General features: G+C 32.4%; 1 protein-coding gene across 8 annotated transcripts in view; it reads right to left on the bottom strand.

Annotated features, from left to right (window-relative positions):
* Positions 1-24229, bottom strand: part of LOC119837319 (protein goliath-like) — a 62606-nt gene extending 38377 nt beyond the window's left edge. For 3 of the 8 annotated variants that reach the window (XM_038362841.1, XM_038362846.1, XM_038362847.1), the window contains exon 1: positions 23989-24229. The gene's annotated coding sequence lies outside the window, so the exon portion shown is untranslated. The remainder of the gene's footprint in view (positions 1-23988) is intronic. The other 5 variants (XM_038362842.1, XM_038362848.1, XM_038362843.1 and 2 more) reach the window with 4 other exon arrangements.
* Positions 24230-24668: the final 439 nt, after the last annotated feature.

Here is a 24668-nt window from a genome sequence, read left to right as displayed (position 1 = left end):
ATAATAATTAAGTTAGATAATTTGTTTGTTCGACGTCACGCAACCTAACATCCATTTACTTATATAGAGGAAAAGGACACTCTTTACCGAGTACTCGATGTAATAGTCGTTATTACAGCAGAGTTATAACACAGATGTTAACTTTTAAGTGAATGAAGATGATAAAGTCATCAACGTCCTGGGGAAGTACTCCAGAGGGGACCAAAAGACAACTATTTGGTATCAAACACAAAAAGCATCACGTTAATCGTTAAAAAAAAAACAGTTGAATTAAGAACCTCCTACGTTACTAAGAACGTTGGTTAAAACTAAATTCTAGTTAAAATCATATATTACATCACAATTCTTAACATTAAAACCGAATATTTGTTACATTCATAACAATAAAGATTTTTGTTATGCAAAAATATTACAACTTGCAGTGATACGTAGTGTCCAAAAAAATCCTCTAAACTTGCGCATTGAGAATTGCATGGAACAATAAAACGTGTGCCTAGCCTGCCTAGGCTACTCGCTGTGTGAAGTCTATGTAGGTCAATATAATGTGAAAATATCCACTAGTATCTAGACTATACCAGACTACATGAGCGTAGATATTGTAAGGTTTCTCTGCTATTACCGACTTTAAATTAACAACTCATGGAAAAAAATATTAAGTACTGTGTATCTAGATTAAATGCTTATTTGATTAGACTAAAACTTTAATTAGTTGTATTGTATAGTGAATAATAAGTAACGCAAATAATACTTTATGTACAATATTATGGTATAATAAAGCAATTAATTGTTAAACATTTACATATTTTTACTTTGTTTCATTACGATCAAATCCACTTTTACAAAAACAGTTGCGATAAACAATACGCAACGACATTCAGCAAAAAGCAATTAAAATAATAAATTGTAATATATAATAATTGTATGGCTTTATAATGTATATAAAAAGATGGAATTTATATGAGAAATAAGAATAAAATTATCTAGACATAAGGAAGGTTAACAAGGACTATTTTACAATCTATTAAGGAAGCATTACAACTAGCGATATAATTATTACCTACTGTCTTATATAATTGCCGCTTTGTTTCTCAAATAACAAAGAAATTGTTATATGTACTTTTTTGCGTCGTCTCAATATATTTGTATCCTTTAATGTATTAATTCAATAATTATCTATATTCGATGTCCACAGTGTTATTCATTTACGCTCAAATATTACTCGTTATGTTCTAGTCATTTTGTTTTGTCTGTTTTTGCGAATCAATGTTGAGATCAGGCACTTAAAACTTGATTTATATTAAAATTCAAAGGTATGTTTTAAAAATGCATTTAAACGAAATATTATATGAGAAATATCACGATTTATTCGTCGTAAAACTGCACGTATCAGCTTTGTAAAATGAAATGGGACAAACTACATGTACCTATGTATTTACATTATATGTAAAGCGTCAACTCACAATACATGTTTGAATAATACGTGATATTCAACACCACTTTTTCCCGTTACTCCGCTTTCTTCGTAAAACAATGTTGTAATGGTATACTGAAGATAGGGGTTACTGGCCGTCAATGCTGATTCTACTGGTATCACTACTCGACTTAACAACATATAACTGTGGTATGTGATGGAACTTGTAGGCTATCATTGTAGTGATAATTGTGCTAATTTCTATTAATTGAGCGAAAAATTGGTACGGAAATTTTAAATCACTAGTTGTGCAGCGGGGTTTCGCCAGCACTTAATATTCTGGAACATAAGATACGAGTACATCCCTGTAAGTATGATCATAATTTGTTTAGTGGTTTTCGCTCTACACAATTACATCACAAATGGAATAATGTATGTAGTATGTTTTTCCGCTGACAATTAAATACAGAATTTTGTGATGCATAAAATAAAGGTAGAAAAGTAATTAACCACCAGTGAAAAGCTTTTCATTTATAAATAGTTAAAATTATTTCATAAACATTTTTAATAAACTCGCCTACGCTTAATCCTTTGACATTAATCGTGTATATTTGGTGCTCTATTTATATTAATATTTATGTATTCATTAGGTAATTTTGCACGGGAAATAATTTCATAAATATATCAAAGTAAATAAAGATTTACAAAAGACAAAATATCTCATATAAATTTCAATATTCATGCTTGTATACGTAACTTTCCAAATAAATTACATATATAGGAACTTATAGGGACTTATGCCCCATTATTTTTTGTGAGCGTGAAAGCAAAAGTTCGGAAGTTGATCAGAAAACGTACTTGAACCATGTGGGTTCTGTGAAGATTTTCTTCATACCAGTAACTGTCATTTTATAAATCATAGTGAGATACAAATTGAAGCTATGATTGTTAGAATTAAGTACGAACATTTCAGAATAAATTAGCATTCAGTTAACCTCTAATCTGTGAGTCAGTACCCGGTAAAAACAAAATGCGAATTTTATTGAACGAGTCACGAAGCAGTGTTAAAAATCAAACATGTAAAATTATAATTGAAAAAAAAATCGCATAATAGCGTCTTCTCTCAATAATATTGTCAGCGTATTAATTAACATTTTAAAACGGTTTTGCACCAGGATCTATATTATTAGACAAACAACACTACAAGTGCTTAAATTTGTGGCAACCGGTTAAAAATATACCTAAAGCCTATACATTTATTCCAAGTTAATTTAATAGATTCTTTCGATGATCAAGTAGTGATAGAATATGGTGTACCTATGTTAAGCAAACGACCGCCTCCTTGGCACAGTGTTTAATGTACGAGTGTAGAACTGAGGGGTCCTTTCTCTACTTGATTCCGGGTTCGATTCCCGGTGGTAACGCCAAAAAACGTAACGGTCTGGCAAGACACAAAAGGCTAATCACTTGTCCATAAAGAAAATCTATCAGATAAATAGATGTGTACACCATCTGCCCCATACCCCACTAGGACACGGGACTTCACTTCTTATGTTGAACAAACACAACGAAATCGATCAAGTGCGAGTCGGACTCACAACACTATGCATTCCGTACGTATAACTTACCCAATTTATGAACGTGCAACTGTCGTTCAACTGTCTACCATGGTTTATGAGGTACCATGGTTTTACAGCCTGATGACAGACGCACGGACAGAAGGAGACAGACGGAGAATGAAATCTTAGTGTCCTGTGATATCCTTTCGATACAGTACCGAAAAGGTTTGTTATTTTTATGTACTTACTAGCTGCGCCCCGCGGTTTCACCCGCGTAAGTCCGTAAGTCCGTATCCCGTAGGAATATCGGGATAAAAAATAGATGTTGGCCGATTCTCAGACCTACCCAATATGCTTACCAAATTTCAGAGGAATCGGTCAAGCCGTTTCGGAGGAGTATGGCAACGAAAACTGTGACACGAGAATTTTATATATATAGATTGTGAAATATTATAAAATATATTTTTCTGTATGTTTTTATGTATGTGTATGTAGATATATATATTTTTATATTGTATATATGTAGTATTTTTATATGTATTATTACCTATGTATGTATTTGTGTATATGTGTAACTATGTATATATTAACATATGTATATGTTTCTTCATGGTTCTTTAATACATTTATATTACTATATTATTACATTTATTTTATAGCACCTTTTGCCCTGTGTTTTTTTTTTACTATACATTAATAGCGTCTCCTTGTCCACCAGGTTGTCTGGAAGAGATCGCTACTTTAGCGATAAGACCGCCTGTTGTGCTTCTATAGAGTTTATTTATAGAATTTATTTGTATATAATTTGGTGCACAATAAAGTATTTTTGATTGATTGATTGAAAACATTCATTACATCCTAGTTAAGTAAATCAGTAGGTTATGTAAGTACTTAAGATTCGTTTAAATGAACTTAAATATACTCGTATTATTAGATCACACTATTTGACATCATGAATATTCTATTTTCTGCTGAATCAAAGTATTAGAACCAAGTAGTAACAATTCTTTAATCAGACATTTCTTAGAAGATAAACAATGAACATAAAACGTGCTGCAACAATTACAATAAATTTGCTTCCGCGAGTTTTCAAAATTAGCAAGAATACTCGTAGTGGTATATGTTTGTATTTCGATATATTTTCATCCCTACATAATATTATAAACGTGAAAGTAACTCTGTCTGTCTGTCTCTTCTTCGCGCCTATACCACTAAAGCGATTTGAATGAAATTCGGTGCAGAGAAACTTTGAGAAAGGACGTAGAATACTTTTGACCCGGAAAAGCTTCAGGAACCAGAAATGTGCGACGAAAACCTCGGATTGCCTGCTTTTTCCCTTGACTACGCAAGCAAAGCCGCGGGCGTAAAACTAGTATCACCATAAATTTACAACTCATGTCGTAACATACATATTGAAACACGCTTCCTGTAGCTATAGCCTCAAGGATCTTCCTGGGTTACACGTGCTGTGTTTTATAATGAAAAATTCACTTTTTGCAAATAAATTTGATTAAAGGTGTGGATATGCGTTTACGTCTGAACATTTTAAGGTGTCAAAATCGAATGAGTCGGTTACATACAAATATACAGATGACGCTAACAAAAGCGAGTTACAAACTCAAAAAAGTCAACTCACATTCTTAATTACTTTACTCTCAAACATTCACTTTGTTTTCTAATTTCTACTGATACTAATTTATTATCAAAACATTCTAATTAAATAAACTATGAGAATTGGAAACAGGCAGATACTATCTCTGTTGCTAACAATATTTATCACATTTCGCAACACATGCGCGTGCGCAACGCGTGCGTGACGACCTACAATTGTTAAATAATATTCGCCCACAATATATTTTTAAGAAGGAACTCTTATCGTACAGTTTTATCAAATTTATATTTCCTGTTATTATATTGTAATAGGTTACGAATTACGACAGAACACGCGGTTGGTCGATATTTGACTTGTAAATAAAATACGAGTATTTACATAAATATAATAAGGCTATCTCAGAATATTTGTAATGGAGAAGGAAAGAAAGCAAATTGTGTGACTGCTTTATTAAATCAAAATTTCAGAGGCATTAAGAACATGACAATGAAACAGTAAATATCAAATTAAAAACTATACTATAGCAGGTTAATCAAATTGCTAAAAAAGTAAAGCTACCAAATAGCAATATATGCAACACTAAAAGTTTTTGACTTTCAAATTGTCACATGTCAATTTTTTTTTTGTGTAGAAATGGTAGAATTTCTCCTGTAACCAGAATATATAGTAATTACTATATACAATTACAATAACTTTTGTAAGTCTCGTTGGTCTTATGGGTATTTATAGCAATTCATTTTGAGTTTTCCCCCAAAAAATATAAACTTTATACCAGAATCGGCCAGCATCTATTTTTCATACCTTTAAATGATAAGAGTAAGGCAGAACAGCGTTTGCCGGGTCAGCTAGTAATCATCTTAATCTATTTAGAATAATTCACGTGATCAATAAACACGTTTAAAGATAGTTTTATCAAGCTCATTTTATTCGCGTACGTGATTACTTTAAAATGTCGGCACATGTACCATCATAAAGCTACAACGTATGCAACGCTGTGTATCTTATCACTATGTTAGGTCAAAGATGGATGAATACTTTGTTAGTCTGTATTATACTTTGTGAGGTTTGCTGATGACTCAAGCCATAATTGAAATACACGTAAAGATGTATTAGTGGGAAGCTATATCAGTTTATTGTTCAATTGTTTTTTTAGAAGATCATAGTTTTGAATACTACACGATGTTGCCGAATTGATATGTTAAATTTACTTTGGAGGTCCGACTTCTATACCGGTCTATTCTCGTATGTTTTATGCTATGTAAATTTATTAGACATGTTCGTATATCATTGAATTTTAAAGGGCTATGATTTCAATGCTTTTTAAAAATTAACAACACCTACAAGACACATCGATACAATAAATACTTATAAATTTTATATAAAGTTTTTCAAAAAATTACCAACTATAAATAAAATCTATCTCTTTTTTAATTAAATCTTTACGCCACAACCAAACACAAAAGATGAAAACATCATTTAATTAATTTGCCTTTTCCGTTACAAGGACAGATCGTCCTACCCAAGGTCGATATTTATCAAAACGAATAAAACTAAATCGTCGTACAATTTTTTAAATGAAATTGTATCGCCTTGACCGAATTCCTGTTTATAAACACGATTCCCACCCTACAATTATAAATTAGCACGCAATATTTTTTTCATTCCATTAAAACTATATGATTCAATCACTTAACACTTTAGGGGATTAACAAAAAAATCAAAAACATTTGCGCATGCCATCCATGAACTTTTATTTTTATAATGTGTTATTTATACAAGTTCTTGGAGACAGTTTAGTATTGAAAGTAATTCTTAACATAATTTATTGTCACTGGATTATCCAATCCTACTTCCTATCCTATCCTACTAATATTATAAATGCGAAAGTTTCTACTAATAACTACTGAACCGATTGCAATGATATTTGGTACGTAGGCAGCTGGACAACTGGAATAACATATAGGCTAACTTTTCATCGGACTTACGCGGGTACCGCGGGACGCAGCTAGTTTTGTTATAAAAACATGATTATGCAATAGAAATAAGTATGTACATAGTGAATCACACAATGCTACAAAAATTGTCTAATTATAATTATCAACAGCACCTACGCAACTGGAGATTTTTACCGAAATTTTATACCTACAAAATTTTCCCATTGTTTTAGCATCTTACACTTAACTCATTACCTCAAGGGAAATAAGTTAAAAATATTGAGTAGGTATCTACTTTTATTGTTATGACTAGAAATACATTGTAAACAGAACTCTCACTCTTATCTCTGACTCATTCGAATATCACAAAATCCGCAACTCACAATAGACATGTTTTAGCGAACGTTATCTGAATGTGATTTAAAATCTGACAATTACATTTCCAGCTTACGTCATCTACATTGCGAGCTTATGGTCGCCGCACACGGACCTCTGGCAACAGCCACAAACGCCGCCACAACAAACGATTTGTGAGGAACGATTTATTGCGTGTGTAGTAGTTAAATGTATAAAAAACTACAGGAAATATACTGTTGACCGCGTTTTATGTTTGTGGCCAGTAGCCCAAGTGCCCCTTTTCTTCGCGCTTTCTTAGTCCATTCCTTTATTCCGGTCGTGAATTCTCTTCTTAGGTCTAGTACCATTTTAGACTGGACGCCGAGGCCTGACCTCTGCGAATATTCGATAGTCGCACACCATCAGGCGACACATCAACTCCATTGTCTGCTAAGACGTCACAGATATCGCTTCATAAATCGACATTAAAGCCATGGTCGACATTGTAACGAAACACAATAACACTTCTTTTTCACAACGCACGTGATAGCATTGCAACCTTAGCCTCTAAAACTGATATTTTGATATAAAATACTCTGAGGTCAATAGAAGTCATACAATCGTTCATGCGTGCCTAGTCGCATTATGCAATGTTATATAAGAACAAGATATTATATAATTGTATACGATTCGAGCGTACGTGAGGATTATTCGTCTATTGTTGTTGAGATGCCTATCATGCTGTTTGAAGATCAATAGCACTTATAATAATATGAACAAGCTTTATTCTGTATGCAGTACTGGTCGATAGCTGTTAAGAATAGAATCTGTAATTGGTCTCATTATCTGTCGGATCCACGAAACTTGATCCACGAAAAGTATTAGAAAAAAAGAGTAATTAATCATATTTTGGGAGACGTTCGTAAAATGCATTCAATCATAAGTTACGCTAACGTCTGTTTAAATGTTTGGATTATTCAAAGTTGAGAAAGTTAAAATTTACATAAAATGAAACATTATGCTCCCACGTTCTGTTGTAATTGATTTGTATTGTTGCATAAATCAAATGTTATATCAAAAGATATTTAAAATTAGTTTGTAGCTATTTAAATTCGTATACCTTTATATAATACCTATAAGACATTTACAAAGACATAACAGTTGGAGTAAGATTCAAAATCAAGTTTCACTGATGTTCAATCCACTTTAATTATATAAACATTTCATTTTAAAATGAAAGTAGTATAGAATGTATACGATTAGTAGTGCAAAGAGGATTATATAAATAAAATACAAAGAAAACTATTCAAGACAGACTTATCTTGATACACGGTCACTTAAAACCTTCAAGTGATAAATAGAATTACAATGGGATGACAGTTGAATGCGGGCCATGGTATAATTAAGAAGAAATATTAAGAATACCTATATTTATTAGCCTAAGTGTATAAGATGTATATTATTTATAAGTATTAGCTATATAGCTTCGTATATTTGTAAGCTTACTTTTCTGAAGAATTAAAAAATTATTAAAAATGTACCTCACTTTTGAATGTGTTGTCAAAAATAGCATTGCATATGTCACAATATGCACCTAGTTTTTTTAAAGGTCTCCCTATAGCCCGTTTCCTTTTCCTCACCTGTCCCAGTCCATTCCTTCTTTCCAGTCGCTAATCCATTCCTTTTCCCTTACCCCAATAAAGCGGGCAGCGCATTCGCAGAGGCCCTACCTTTGCGAATGTTCATGGGCGGTGGTGATCGCTTACCATCAGGCGAACCACCAGCTCAGTTGCCCGCTGTGACATAAAAAAAGCAACACAAAGAATAACATACAATAAATAAATTCCTACACACAAATTCTTTCTTACTACTGTCATCACAGTAAAACTTGAATTCCATACAACCCTTTTATTGCCTTGAAATTTGGGGGAAATGAACACTGACATTGTCTAAGTATCGTAAAATGCCCTTCCGGCTTTTGTCCCACAATTCACTCCATTATAGCATGTACAAGCTGAGAAGGTTATTAAGGTTTATCGATATTGACATTGGTTTATGAAGGTTAGAAGTAATTAGAACTATATTTGGAAATTAAATTCTCCGCTGAAAAGCTTTATCTACAATTCCTACTAATATTATAAATGCGAAAGTTTGTAAGGATGTGTGTGTTTGTTGATCTTTCACGCAAAAACGACTGAACCGATTGCAATAAAATTTGGTACGTAGACAGCTGAATAACAGGAATAACATATAGGCAACTTTTTATCCCGATATTCCAACGGGATACGGACTTACGCGTGTGAAACCGCGGGGCGCAGCTAGTATATATAACAGGATAGCTTAGTATGAACGGGAGAGAACAGAGAAGGTGCCACGGGCAAAAACGATGGGGACGGTAGTCTTGTATATTTTAAAACGCAACATATTTTCTTGCAGTTTATTGCAATTGTAAATAAGACGTAATTCGCATGGTGTTTTTACTTTCAATGCAAACAACGAGCATAGACTACCAAATTGATAATTTGCGTTTTTATTCCGCAATGAATACAAAGCTATAGTGTTGGCAACACCGGCAGTAGACGTTTGATAAATAATTCATTTGCCATTTTAATTATTTTGGCAGCATTCACTTTATTTACATCTGTGGCGCCAAAACCCCGATTGTTATCTATGGCTAAGCTTACTTTTTCTTTCTCAAACGATTATTTTAAATACAGATATCTAAAAGTTATGTTTTTCTCACACAAATAAATTATTATCATGCAAAATAACATATTTAAAACAGAAAACAATTACCTTTATAGTTAAAAGCTAATAAACGATTCAATAGTAAACACCAATAGCATGCCATAGTCAAGCATGACGTTATCGATCCTTAGCCTCGACTACCCGCAGGTCAGCTCATGGTGATTGCATTTCATTGCGCCCTTGGCATTTACAAAAGCGTTGTTACATCTTTATACGCTGCTATATATTTAACGTGTTTAAGAACGTTCTGGTTAAATTAACTTTTTAATATTCTACTAACAATATATGAGAGAGGGATGCAATGGAAGATTGTTATTAACAAAAGCTTACGATAGCATATATATTATAATAGCTATAGCAACAACTTTTTTTATATTTTATTTATTGCACAGATAAAATTTTACCAAAAACAAAACATAGAGCGGCTTTATTGATAAATAGCAAATTCTTCCAAGCAATCAGAGCCAAGCAAAAAGTGCTACAATTGGGAAGATAAAGTACACAATATAGACGGTACTCTGAAATTAAATAAGAGATACTCAGAGATAACATACACGTCACTTTAACCATGGACACTCGTGCTCCATTTATGAAACCGTAGACTTACCATATGAATTTTAAAATTAAATGCTGTTTATTATCCATTTGCACTCACATAACCTGTATTATTATTTAAAACATACAGTCTTACATCATACAGGCAGCTCATAATAGCAACACCTAGATTCTAGAATATACAAAACAGACAGATATATGTTCGCCAAATAAATAGGGAACGTCGCCAAATGACGGAAACTCGTTATATGCAAGCACCATTTATTATATTGCAAGGTAAGTGGGAAATTATAGCTTATTACTCCGCTACTTCGATGCGAGGTCTAAGGTCAACCGGAATATGGACGTTTATTTGATGCCCTGTGTAACGTCATTCATGAAATTAACGAATAGTTGTTTATTTTAGTTTCGAAATAATTAGTATTCATGTACCTACTGGAGATGCAAGAAGTAATATTTGGAAAGGCTATTGTAAATGTACCAAAGACATAAGTGGATTTCTGTTAAGGGTATTTCAAAAACAAAAGAAAAATTAAAATATATTTAAATTGCTTGTTCCACCATAACGATCACCTATACAATTTAATCGCCATAGCGCTTGGAAGCGCGTGCGTGAAAGGTTCTTTTTAAATACAGATAAAAATAAATTCTATTTTAATTGTTTAAACGACTGGCAACTCTAAGTGCGTGTGCCAAAGTGCTAATGAAGCCACGGTTCACAGCGTTGTATAATACTTGGTGTAATTACACCATGGCGATAAGTATTATACACTAATTACTGTACAATAGTAATGGAAGACAATAATAGAAGCATTATAATGCGAATAACGTGCTAATTGACATCGCTTGCATTATCTCGGTGGAGAAATAGTAAACATTGATATTGGACATGGACGGCGATTGTGTTTGTTTTTGCCCTCTTGTTATGACGATCCTCAGTCTATAGGGGGCAATATTAAACACTAGCTACGCCCCGCGGTTTCACCCGTGTAAGTCCGTATACCTTAGGAATATCGGGATAAAGAATTGCCTATATGTTATTCCAGTTGTCCACCTATTTACGTACCAAATTTCATTGCAATCGGTTCTGTAGTTTTTGCGTGAAAGAGAAACAAAGAAAGAAGAGAACAAAAATACGCACATCCTTACAAACTTTCGCATTTATAATATTAGTAGGACAGGATAGGATTAGATACCTTCTACTTCTATGTGTTCTGCGTGTTTTGTATGAAGCTTTAAAATGTTCCCTATCTGTATATTATAACGAAAATACATTTTTTTAAAAGCTGTGTTTGTATTATCTATAGTTATAGCACGCTGAAGAGTTGGGTTGTTTGAAGGCGGTAATCTCAGAACTGCTGGATCGATTACAAAAATTCTTTCACCGTTAGATATGGACGTCATGGGCTGTAAGATATTTATTTACACGGGCGAAGCCGGGCGGAAAGCCAGTCCTAGATAGTCAAAAAATACATTTACATTTTGCGTTTTTAATTTTTACATACATTTATTTATTATGATTACAAATAACAATCTTTATTGAGAGATCTTTAGTTATTTATGCACCTATAAAATACCATCGACCTTCAAATAATAATAGGTATCCACTAGGTATATTTTATACATTTACGTTCCGTCAGTCAATTAATATACTCAAATATATTCATAGATATAATTACGATGACGTAATATACATAAATTACGTAATGGATGGAAACTCATGAATAATAATCATTAATTCGATGTTAACAAAATTGTTACGCACAGTTTATCTACATTGAAAGCAACCACGTTAAGACTAAATTTAAAGTTCTGCATAAATCATTCTGTATTGCGTTATAAACATATTGAGGATACGTATATTCCATTGTATCTCAAAAGATTTCTTGCTGCAATAATCTCACAAGGTATTTAATAAACAATGTACCTAGAAATAAGACAATGCACTGTGAAAATTGCTTAATCGTAGATACATACTCGTATGGCTATATCATATATCTCATATTATAAATTATAGTTTTATAAATTGAAGTTAGGGGAAGATTTTGACCCTACTTATATTATAAACGCAAAGTTTGTTAGATGGTATGGATGGATGGATGGATGGAACAAACATCTAGTTTGTTACTCTTCCACGCAAAAACAGTTTATCGTATCTGTATGAAATATGGTACAGAGATAGATTCTGGATTAGCACATAGGCTACTTTTTACTCGCGTACCACACGAGTTTCACCGTAGGTTACAAGCAGTTAGGAATATTATGAGGTTATATGCAATATAAAAAAGATCGGAAGAACATTTTCACCGATTGTTATTCAACGTGAAAACGTTTCTAAACACCGACGCAACCTAAAGATAAAGCCTTGAAGAGATTTAGAAAACATGACCCCGATATTCATTCGTGAATTATTGTCAAAGCAATAATAGCTCTAAGATCAAATCCAAGGCGAAAAACATTGAAAGCTTAGTGCGCTAAGGTACGCTGAAACTTAAATATTATACATATTTTAATGTAAAGACTGTTCGTATTGAAGTTACAGCAAAATTATCTAATTTTTTTTATATGTACATATATTATATATAAATAGTTGGCAGTTATTAAAAAAGGAATGAATCAATTCAGTTTTTTTCCGTAGAAGGCAATGTTTATAATGTATGTTATATTATAATGTAAAGAAAACACCTCCCCACCTCATAAAGCAAACTCTGTTACCGGGACGTGTACCCGTATCCTACAAATGGACAATTCGCCGATCAGAAAGCGTGCATCATTTTGCAATTACACCGGCACTACGAATCGTAGTTTTTAATAAAGCAATGTATGTCATATCGCAACCGGGTAGGGTTTAATTTCCTTTATTTTCCGCTGAGTGTGCAGTTCGCGTTTGATCCGGTCCAGACACAACAGCCTTGAATACACAATGATTGCGCGTGTATGGTAACTTTTCTTTCTTATTATTATTATTTTGAATGGCTAGTTCGCTGACATGTGGCCACTTAACCTAAAAGCCATCCAGAAGGTTTTGAATGTACACATTTCTTGCAAGCATAATCTGGATTAATCTTAACATGATTATAGTATAAGATAGCAATTTTGAAAACAGCAACATATTTTACATAAGACTAAATTATTTGATATCTGTTTTCTGCGTCTACGTGTTTTCCATTTATTTAAGATCTGTTTTTGTGACATATCCTTCTATGTCCTGCCAGCCTGAGAAATATTTCATATCTATTCACACATCTACGATCCACTGGGTGGCTGGCGATGAAAAACTTCCAAAGAGCAATGTATACTCCAACAGCGTTTTATTATTAAATACAAACGACAAGGGATTGATCTTAATACGTAATAGGAGATGTAATATAACTAGACGATGAAATTCAAAATCTCCTCGTCATATCTTATAACGTTTCATATTAACCTAAAGTTTAACGCGTTACTTAATCTAAGAAATAACACATAGTCATAATAGTAATTTACTATTTAGTGCTTATTTACAATACATTTCGTCACTTCCCTATTAAAATCTCCATGAACTCTATCAATGACAACCGTAATTGAAAGCTAAATAAAAAATGTCTTCAATCGAAACAATTTACTTTATGACTAAATCTATACAATAATAGTATATGACTTTCGGTTCTTCCTTCGGCTAGAAAATGCTGTTTTAACGGTTATTTCTTACTTATCATAAGGTATGGCGTTATTTGCCTCCTACACAGTAAAAAATCTAGGAATACCCCAGTGGTAACTTATATATTTACGTCACAAATTTATCCTGTCTTATATTGTGTCTGGATATGGTCTTTTTACCTTAAGATTTTTTTTAATTATGGACAAAATTTACGCGATATAATATCTAATAATTGTATCCGAACTGTGAATAAAATATAACATTGTACAATTTTGTTTAATGTAAATTAACCGACTTCCAAATAGGGCAATGCTTCTTCAACGCGGAAATATTTATGTTATTGTATATTATTATGCGTTGCAGTATTTAAAAGATCATAATTTATAGCATTCTTTAATGCTTTTTTTATTTAAAAAGAAAAACAACACAGTTTTTACATCGCCCACCTCACAATTCATTTATCCTTTTAAGACTGATTTGTAAATGCATGAAAGCCAATCACGCTGTATGGCGTATGCGTCATGAACGACTTGTTCTGTAATAATAATCAAATATATCTAAAAAACAAAAAACTTGAATCGAGTCTTTTTTATTTCTTACTACGAGTACTGCTGAGTGCTGAATGTCATAAATTTATATCAAACATTTACAATATCTCACTGAGATCGATAATGGTTATCATAGACCTGTTGCCCGCGGTTACACCCGCGTGGTCAAAATAAGTGTTCAAGGTACAAACTTTCAACCTCAATTTTATTCCCTTGGTTAATTTATCAAAATCCTCCCTACCAGATGCCTATATAATAAAAATTCCAGCCTCTGTCATAGATCAGTTAGTCAGTCTTCTGCATTTTACATTAAAATATGTAGAAACCGTGGACAAATATACATAACAAAAATAGAAACAAACATGGAACCTTAAATTAAACTTAAGCTTTATTTTGGACACAAAAAATGTCTTGGACTCACGAAGTTTTTGATCCGTTGTATGATCAACGCAACAGATAGACGACTATGTAATGCATTATGCATCAGACCCATACCCCACAAGGAGTCAACACACTTCACTTTTTATTATAGCTATATACAGGCTATTTTAATTTTGATAAATTTAGCACGTAGCCGGGCGCAGCTAATGAAATATAAGTTAATATTTATCTTACATTAGGCGATTGGGATAAATTATTTTACATACTTTATTTATTGAATACAGTACATTCTAGCATATACTTATATAAGTTTTTAATTTTGGGTCCCTATGTACCGTTATTAATTATAAGCTTAATGCAATAATAAGAGTATAAATATCTTAGAAAATTTAATCGCAGATTTGCTCCTAAAACTAAATAAGTAGATATGCAAATATGTGGAGTTACATCGATAGCGAAGCATCCTCTCGAATGGCAATACATACTATTCAATACCATCAGATACAGTTCACCCATCTAGAAGCTATAATGACACAGATACATAGAAAATGTATATCCTCATATAAACGGCCATACTGCTAAACACATCACATAAAATATACAATTTAGAAACCTCTAATATTGCACCACATAGCGCCAGTTCGTAAACAATGCTCGAGTAAATGACTTGTTCCCAGTACTATGGCACTATGTTATAACTCCATTACATACCGATACAATCTATATTTAGCAATGTCACCACACGTGAACGAAATTGCTACCAGCTTATTATGATAACAACCGCCCACATGCGGCGTACCATATTTACTTTTAAGCTCTTATAATATCTGTTTAGACGTTTATTATAGCGATTGGATGAATTTATTTCCATCGCATGTTGTTTTTAATATTAATGAGGATAACAGTTTCGTGAATATCGGGATGTTAAAGGGCTTGGATTGATGAAGGGTTTAAAAATAGCTCAAAGTGGGTTTATGATTATTTTTTTATGTTGTACGTGACTGCGTCCATGTCTATGTAATTAAACTAGTGATTTACATAAACGATCGTTTCTGTTAGGTATAGCACAAACGTACATTTTGCTAATACGAAATAGGATCACAACATAGCTATATATATACAACTGGGAAACTGGCATAATCCATCTCTTGGTATCATGAAGAATAATCAATGAATATAAGAAAATGTTCACCTGTTTATCTACAAATGATTGACTTTAGACAAGAGAGTGTATCGAAACAGCGCTATGCATTACCAGTGACGTTATATGAGAAGCACATATAAATAGTCCTTTATCAACTACAAATACTGTCTAGACTTATCGTAGCCGTATACAATACTACATTACAACAGACTTTTCATGTCCTATTTGAAAAATTTCTTATCCATCTGCATGGAATTGGCCGTATTATATCTAAGGTATTTAGACATATTATATGGAAAGAAGTCATAGCCTCCCTTATAAATATGATAATTATAAATGATATTAAGTAAATAAATTAAAATATGATATTAAGTAAATATGATATCTGCCATTGCTTCTAAAGGTTACAGTTATGTGAACCGTTCCGATTTCTTAATTTATGTATCATGGTTTCTAATCCTACTAATATTATAAATGAGTTTGTAAGGATGTGTGTGTGTATTTGTTGCTCTTTCACGCAAAAACTACAGAACCGATTGCAATGAAATTTGGTACGTAGACAGCTGGACAACCGGAATAACATATAGGGAACTTTTTGTCCCGATATTCCAACGGGATACGGACTTACGCGAGTGATACCGCGGGGCGCAGCTAGTAATTATCTATACGCAAGATGTCTTGATTGCTTACTTACCGCTTAAGCCTCATAAAGCTTATGCGATAAGAAGGCCAGCTCATAAATAAAGTCTTCAAACAAAGAATAATATTCATAATAATTTAAAGCCAATAACAACCCACAGTATCTAGATACAAGACAAAAGGATCACCAAGGCCGATCGGCTTCCGTCCGCCATATTTGTTTATTTTTAAACATCAGGAAGCCTAATCGAAACTTTAATGTTATGCGGAGCGCGACTGAATGAAACTTTTTTTCCTATAGCATCAATTCCTTTGTCACATTTGTTTATTGAATACTAAATTCGCCGTTGACAAAATGGTAAGGGAAGTTACTTGAATTAATAATACATTATTTCAAAATTTATTAACATGCGTCGCGATTTATGATATTTTTATACTACATCCATATTATATTTAAATTATATATTTTATGTGGGTACTCCATCATAATGATTGTAAATGCTCATACATAATTCATCTTTGGTGCTACTGTTACGAGTTTCTGTTTCTGTAGAAAATGCTTTCCGAACCGGTGGTAAATGTTAAAAATATGTTTCCAAAAATGCTTCTATAAGAAGACTTCTTATAATTTGATAAATAAATGCTCGTGTTGGATTTATATAAATATAACATTAGCTACTGTTGAAAGTTTTAACAAAAAATAAACACTTTTTAAGAACGGATGTATATTTATTATATTACGTTACCGTGTTTGTTTCGCCTGCACTTTAATGAAGTAAGTGCCTACTTATCTTCATTATCATTTGACGAAATAAAGCGGTAAAGTACCAACAATAAGCCCTATGTGCGCATGCGCAATATTTACCTCCGTACGCCTTTTGTTATCTAAATATAACTTCTTGCCAATTCAGGCATGTATGTTTGTATTTAAGTCCTTGCAAACATTTATCATGTTGTCATTTTGAATAATCGGGAAGTAATTACTTGATAAAATATTTACTAAATTACCCAATCATTGCCAAATGTGCTTTGTACTTTGTTATCATTAGTTTATTTTACTTGTTTGATGTGTATGCAATATATCGGCGTATGTATGACAATACTTTTATATGACACACCGAAATAGTTTCAATGTACATAATTATTGTAAATGAACTAAAACATCATGTTATGCATGTTATTTCACATAAATTATTTCATTTGTCGATTACTACATTCTGACAGCAAGCACGTCGTTTAAATTCTTAACAATCTACAGAATGACACTATAAAACACAAAGATATAATGTAAAACAAAAGTTTAAAAAACCACAGCGAAATTGTGAAAATTTCATTTAACATACTTGCAATTAACATACTGCTGAAGCAAATAGCCAGTTTCACCACTTTCGAATATGTACTGTATAGCTTTTCCGTCAATGCCAAATAATATATGAAAATTTACATCAAAATTGTGTAATTATCAGGTACCATAGTCAAGGACTAGTGAAGCAGTGGTGGCTCCGTGGTGAGAACCTCGGACTTCAAAATCCATAAGTCGGGGTTCGAGACCAGGCAAGCGTGCAGGAAATAAATTGATTTTTTCAGTTTATCTGCGCATGTAGAATAACATCACCACTGCTCACGGTGAAGGAAAACATCGTGAGGAAACCGGCATGTCCGAGAATCAAAAGTTCGACAACATGTGACATCTGCCAACCCGCACTTGGCCAGCGTGGTAGATTATGGCCTGAACCCTCATAGGAGGCCTGTGTCCCAGCAGTGGGAACATATATGGGCTGATGATGATAGTCAAGGACATTCAGCGAGTGATGAAACCTGCACATTTGTGTGTCGTACATAACTTTCAACGCACAACACAGCATTACTATCAAACTTCATTACGCGATATATCTGTCAATACCTTGGTACTTGTTATACCTACCGCTACGTTGCACCGATTTAAATTTAGGATCTCTGTTCACCGATATTGCTCGCCACGCAATTGGGTTATGAAACCATCCGTTTTGATTTTAACGACGCGATACTTAAGTGTTTTGAATTAAATATTATATTGACTTGAGATATTATATTTTTTAAATATATAACTATCTTTTTTTGTCTGTACTAACGTTTAGTTTTAAAACTTCAATAGTAGGTACATACATTTGAGCGAGAATATTCTTAACGGTTTGATTTATCATTAAGTACTTATGACATCGCTGTAAAATACGTACAAATACATCATATTGTAATTGTAAAACTATATCAATTAACAACTTAATCGAAAATTAACGTTAGAGAAGTAATTTCGTAAACTGGAGAATACATAATTTTCCCCACCTCCTCCCTCTGACAAATGTCAATAAAATCTTCAATATCTACGCATAAACTTTCTCATCTAAAAAGAGATCAACTTATACCCGTATTCAATTCACTTCCATGAATAGAACATTCGCTCCAAAAAGATCACTCAGAGCAATGAGTCCGTACATTTTATTTTATTGCGACAAAAATGTGTGACCCAAATACATTCGGATCCATACTTGCCACATCTCCAAGGAAGATCTGATGTATCTACTGCTCATTATAGCCACTTTAGATACATTAACCTAGTTCGTAATCGATTTTTCGTAATGCGCTATTAATATAACCAATTATATATGCATTAATTATGAAATGATTTTTATGAAGCATTAGCTGTTGACGTAATAGTTTATCCTGTGGAAGTTATTATGTTTTATTTCAAGTTCACAAATATAGATGTGATAAAGGTTATTCGAATACTGGATGATTTTAAAATTATAATTTATTATAGAAATCAGATACAGGTAGAGGCTTATTAACAGTATGTTTTTCAATTGTTTAGCTTGGTTACATGTACATATTAATAATTAGATTTCACTATTTGCTGGATTTACTCCATTTACATAATGCGTAAATGATTACTATAATATAGAATAAATAGAAAGGCTTCGATTATCTTCGATGATCAATCGACACCTTATAAAATATGCATTGGTCCAACTGTAACATTCTTTATTGTTTATTTACAAATTACAGCCGCAATGCCCTTCATAATTTAGCATACAGTAGTAAAACACAATTGAATCGTAAAACAAAAGTCTATTAACGTTTTCTCTGCGATGAATTATAAAATACCTAGTTATTAGACGATTGCAACAGCTGCAACGATAAAGAAGGTAGATGACACTCCACTCCAGTTAGAATGAATCAGCGTTTACCGAACTATATTTAGTAACGGTACAATTGTTTAATTGCTTTAAAAGTGCTTTAAAACAAGAGACTCGGGGCAATTGGGATCAATAGCAAAACAATAAGTACTTAGGTTTGTAATTACAAAAACAATTTGTATTATATAATTGGATCAATATTTTTCAAGCAACATCAGGGAAATTCTAAACCAATATGCGAAATTTCAATGGTATGTGTTCAAAGTCACATATGTATATAAATATTGGTCTATATTGGTATTATTATTGATCAAATCCACGGTAAAAATAATTGTTGTTATTATTATTTAGAACGAGAATTCTCAAAATTCTGTAATTAAAGACAAAGATCGAAATGTATAGTTAAACGAATTCCTGTGTATATTTTTATACATGCCTATAATATATCTACTATATAAAAATAAGTCGGGTTTTCCTTCCTGACGCTATAACTCCAGAACGCACGAACCGATTTCCATGGTTTTGCATTCGTTGGAAAGGTCTCGAGCTCCGTGAGGTTTATAGCAAAGAACATTCAGGAAAAATTTCAACAGAAAAGTGTGAAAATCATTTTTCACATACAGCCATCTGGTGGCGAAACGGAGTTCGCCGGGTTTGCTAGTTTATATTAAAAGTATGAGTTGACACATTGACATTGAAAAGTGGACTGTGGCCAATTTGCTTTTAAATGCCGCAGAATTAAGACACACTTTTTTTGCGTGTTACATTACTTCGTCCATAATAATGGAATGCTATTCATAATTAAAGAATTAAATGCTTATACGAAACTGTAACCATGCAAGATTACGTTATCTATGGGCCGCGACATCATTTTATTATAATCTATCTATAATTTCACAAAAAAAGAAAGCTTAATGGAGAAAGTTGTAATGATCGAAGATAATGAAACAAACAGCGTATCTTACACTCGACGCTTTCTACAACACAAATGTTACTCAAAGAAAAATGTGGAACTTTAATAACAACGATAGTTGTTTCTTTCTTGGGCATGTATATCAAATATTTCTTTAGCTGAAGCTCGTGATTTATATTATGGTTATAAGAGATTGGAAGAGAACGTATATTGCATAATTGTATACATCACAAAAAATGATATAAGTCAGCCATAATTTTATAGGGGATATTGACTTAAATTTGTTCTGTTTTGGTACAAAAAATTATCTCTAGTAAGCTTATTCTAACTTAGGTTCATTTAATACTTACGACTGTAGGTTTGAATGTATTCTAAAGAACTTTTGAAATGTCAAACTATCTTTGTGCTATTATTATACTGTTACTTTGTATTTTCCATTCTAGTAAAAAGTTTCCTGCCATAACAACGACCGTTAAAGATGACATTACCTATTAAATGGCAGTTGCAGACCTACACAATTAATTCTCTAAGATTACCAGAACCTTACGAGATTCTTCCTTCGCAATCGACACAGGACGTGCTATTAATATCCTATTATATTACGATAGGTCATGGGTCGTAGAACACTACAGCTATTCACATGGACTGCACTAGAAACAGAGTAGATGTCACATGCGTAGGCACCATTTGTAATTGAATCAGAGCAATGAATCCCACGTAGTGCGGGCTTAAGCGACTAGAACACCTCAATCCCATTATTAGTCTAGAACTAGAATGTCGCACCACACGTGATGTGACGTGATTAACATGGCTAAACAATTCGCATTAGACGAATTTAGCGTCTCATGAAAATGTGACAGTCAGCCTTTCTAACTGTAACTAAAGAAGAAATAAATAGATCGACCTTGAGGGTAACTTCACAATCAAATCATGATTATATATCTATTTAGTTTGATTTGATTCTCTATTGCTTGTAAACCAAATTGACAGCGAAAGAAGATAGAATACGAAGACCTCAAAAAACTAAGCTTATTTTATATTCGTACTAGCGGTCCGCCCAGGCTTCGCCCGTGGTACATATTTGGCCTATAGCCTTCTTCAATAAATGGGCTATGTAACCCTGAAATAATTTTTCAAATTGGACGAGTAGTTCATGAGATTAGTGCATTCAAACAAACATGCTTCTTCAGCTTTATAATATTAGTATAGATAGTATAGATGACATACCGGTAGCAAAAATTGTTAATGGTAAGTGGTGAAACATTTTAATCGCAATTTAGATTCAAAGAAAGTTATAACGGACAATGTGATTCACAATCATTTAAAAATCAACCAGGATATTACCTTTCAACAAAGAGTCCGTCGATCTGAACGGGTGAATCATCAAATATGGCGCCTGCATTATGGCGGGAATTGCAATACGCATTTGTGTTATACCTACCGAGTTTGCTGTGTTTTTATAAGTGAGATAATAATTTTCTTTTAATTTCATAATAACACTTTTTATATAAAATATTTACTGTAAAATATTCTCATACAGATCGTTTATAATTGCTGGAGACTGACGACGTTTGAAAATTTGTGTTGTGAAAACATAATGGGATGCTCAATATAGGAGCAGCTGGCTAAGCATTGTAGGTGCCATATGATCCATCTAGAGGGTATAGGAACTAAATAAGTCTGGGTATATTATATTGATATGGTAACCGTTGGTAAACGTTGATGTGGGAGTCTGATTTGGTAGCAATAAGTTGGTAGAGAGTAACCGTGAAAAACATTGTATACTGAAGCAACTTAATTCTAGATTTTAGTTGGTCCGTAACAAACAGTAACATATTTGTCTCCTGTGGCAGAGACAAAAACGAAGAAATAATTTCAACTTTATTTTTGTATGTATTGTCTGGTCATGTTTTCAGATTCTTTCCGCACTCAATTAACGCATTTTATATTTTACCTTACTTTAGGCAGATAATAATATAATAATATAAATTATTAGATGTATTCGTTAAGTAGGTCTGAGGTTACGGTCACAAAAGGTATTTTATGGCGCGCTAAAGAACACTTAAAATTTCCACACCGACAATTGCATTTTCGAAAATTCCCTCATAATTTCATTTATTTTTATATATTACTTTTGTATACACGGTCATATACAATTTCAATGAGAGTAGATAAAGATTTATTTATTTTTAAATAAAAATATAAATATTATGTTTAGGGATAAAAGCGTTATGAAAAACAACAGTAGAAGTTTAAAACATATTTTCGTGATATCATAATCATTTGGATTTCGGATTACAAATCGTTACTTAGAAAAATTCAGGATGAAAGACTTCAGGTGAGCCAAAATGAAGCCAATATCTAACATGAACAGATAATATTTATTTTAATTAATGCACATCTGTAATCAATGTTTTGTATCGTTATAATTGTGCTGAATGATATATATGGCATAAGAATGTCTTGATGATCAATAGGAATAATAATGCAATTTTGCAACAAGATTGAAAGAAGGATAAATAAGAAATATATTTTTAAGTTTTTTAAACCTAACTATTACACCAATTTATATTAATAATATCGTTTTAAATTGATATAAATTTTCTAAGTCCTGTCGCCATACCGCCCGTTTCTCTCATACCGGTGTAACCACGTCTGCTCTTATAATATTTTTGTATGTTGTATTTAATTTTTGCAATTGCATTTCTAATAAATACTCCGTTTCAATATATTGATATATATGTGTATTTTTTTTTGTTTATTGAATTAACAAAAAATAATTCTAAAACATTATGACTTACGACTATTAAGACTGTCTAACACAAAAACAATTTTACAATTTGAAATTTCAGACCAGTAAGTATAGGATCCAGGTTGTACCTAATTCCTTGTTCCTAGTTCATGGAATTAGGGAATTCGAACAAAATCTCTGGATTTATACTACAAATACGTCCTATAGCTATAACATTCGTTAAAATAAAATAATTACGCATTTTATGAAGATAGACATTACGGAGGTACATAAATAAAAACAATTGGGTGTTAGGTATGCATAGTATTTAAATTGATGTTTCTTATTTTAACGCAAAACACAATTGTTGTAAAATATAACCTGTGGTTGATGTAAATAGAATAAAATGTATGAATTTGTTATTTAGCGTATTTTATTCAGCTATAACACAAAATACCTTGAGATAGTTGAGAGTCAGGTAAACAATAAAGACCAACGCACTAGGTGCATCTATTTGTCAAAACAATGAGAAAACGAAGAGGCTACAGCAATGCTTGATAGTAATCGATAAGCAACTCATAACACACACAACAAATTTTATTTTAATCACGATATAAAAAACGTTTGCTTTTCTGTTATGAAAAAAATATCGTAAACTACTTACAATACGAAGCATACTATGCTCAAACAGCTGTTAATTTTTCCCTCACGGTCAAAAGTAACTCAATCTGCTCACCCCAACAACAAATGAAAACATAACAAACTGTTTGTTTATTTTATTTATCAAATTCACTGTATTTTCAATTGTTAAACGTCAGAAATTACCAACATATCTGCTATTAATTAAACGCTTATAATTGCTGTTTAATAATGTACATTGAATAAAAAAAAAAACAAAACTGCGAACGCACAGTAGTCACGACGGCAGCGCGACACACGTCTCGCACGCAGACGAGCGAAAAACCATTTGAATAGAATTGAGAAAAATTCTGATTTCGTCGAAGATTTATAAAGATCACAAACTGGCAACACCGAAGTGGATAGCAAAGATATGATTGGACAATTTGAAAAATATTGAAGGTAGCAACTGGAAGAACATAATGATATAATTATTTTTTATTTTTATGTGATAATTTTTTAACCTACTTAATTAAATCTATTTATCGTTTGTAATTTAAACACGTTATTCAAACATAGTACGAAAATAGATAATAGAATTGGAAGAGTTCACATACTCTATGGTTAAATGACAGCAAACTGAAAATTGCCATTGCTCTAAGTGAAACTCCCTATTACCAAGAAGAAATATAAATCGAATAATTTAAATCAAAATAAATACAGTAT

The sequence above is a fragment of the Zerene cesonia genome, chromosome 27 (genome assembly GCF_012273895.1).
Source record: "Zerene cesonia ecotype Mississippi chromosome 27, Zerene_cesonia_1.1, whole genome shotgun sequence".
Lineage (NCBI taxonomy): Eukaryota > Metazoa > Arthropoda > Insecta > Lepidoptera > Pieridae > Zerene > Zerene cesonia.
Note: the sequence above shows the minus strand (reverse complement) of the source record. Positions and strands in the feature narration are given on the sequence as shown.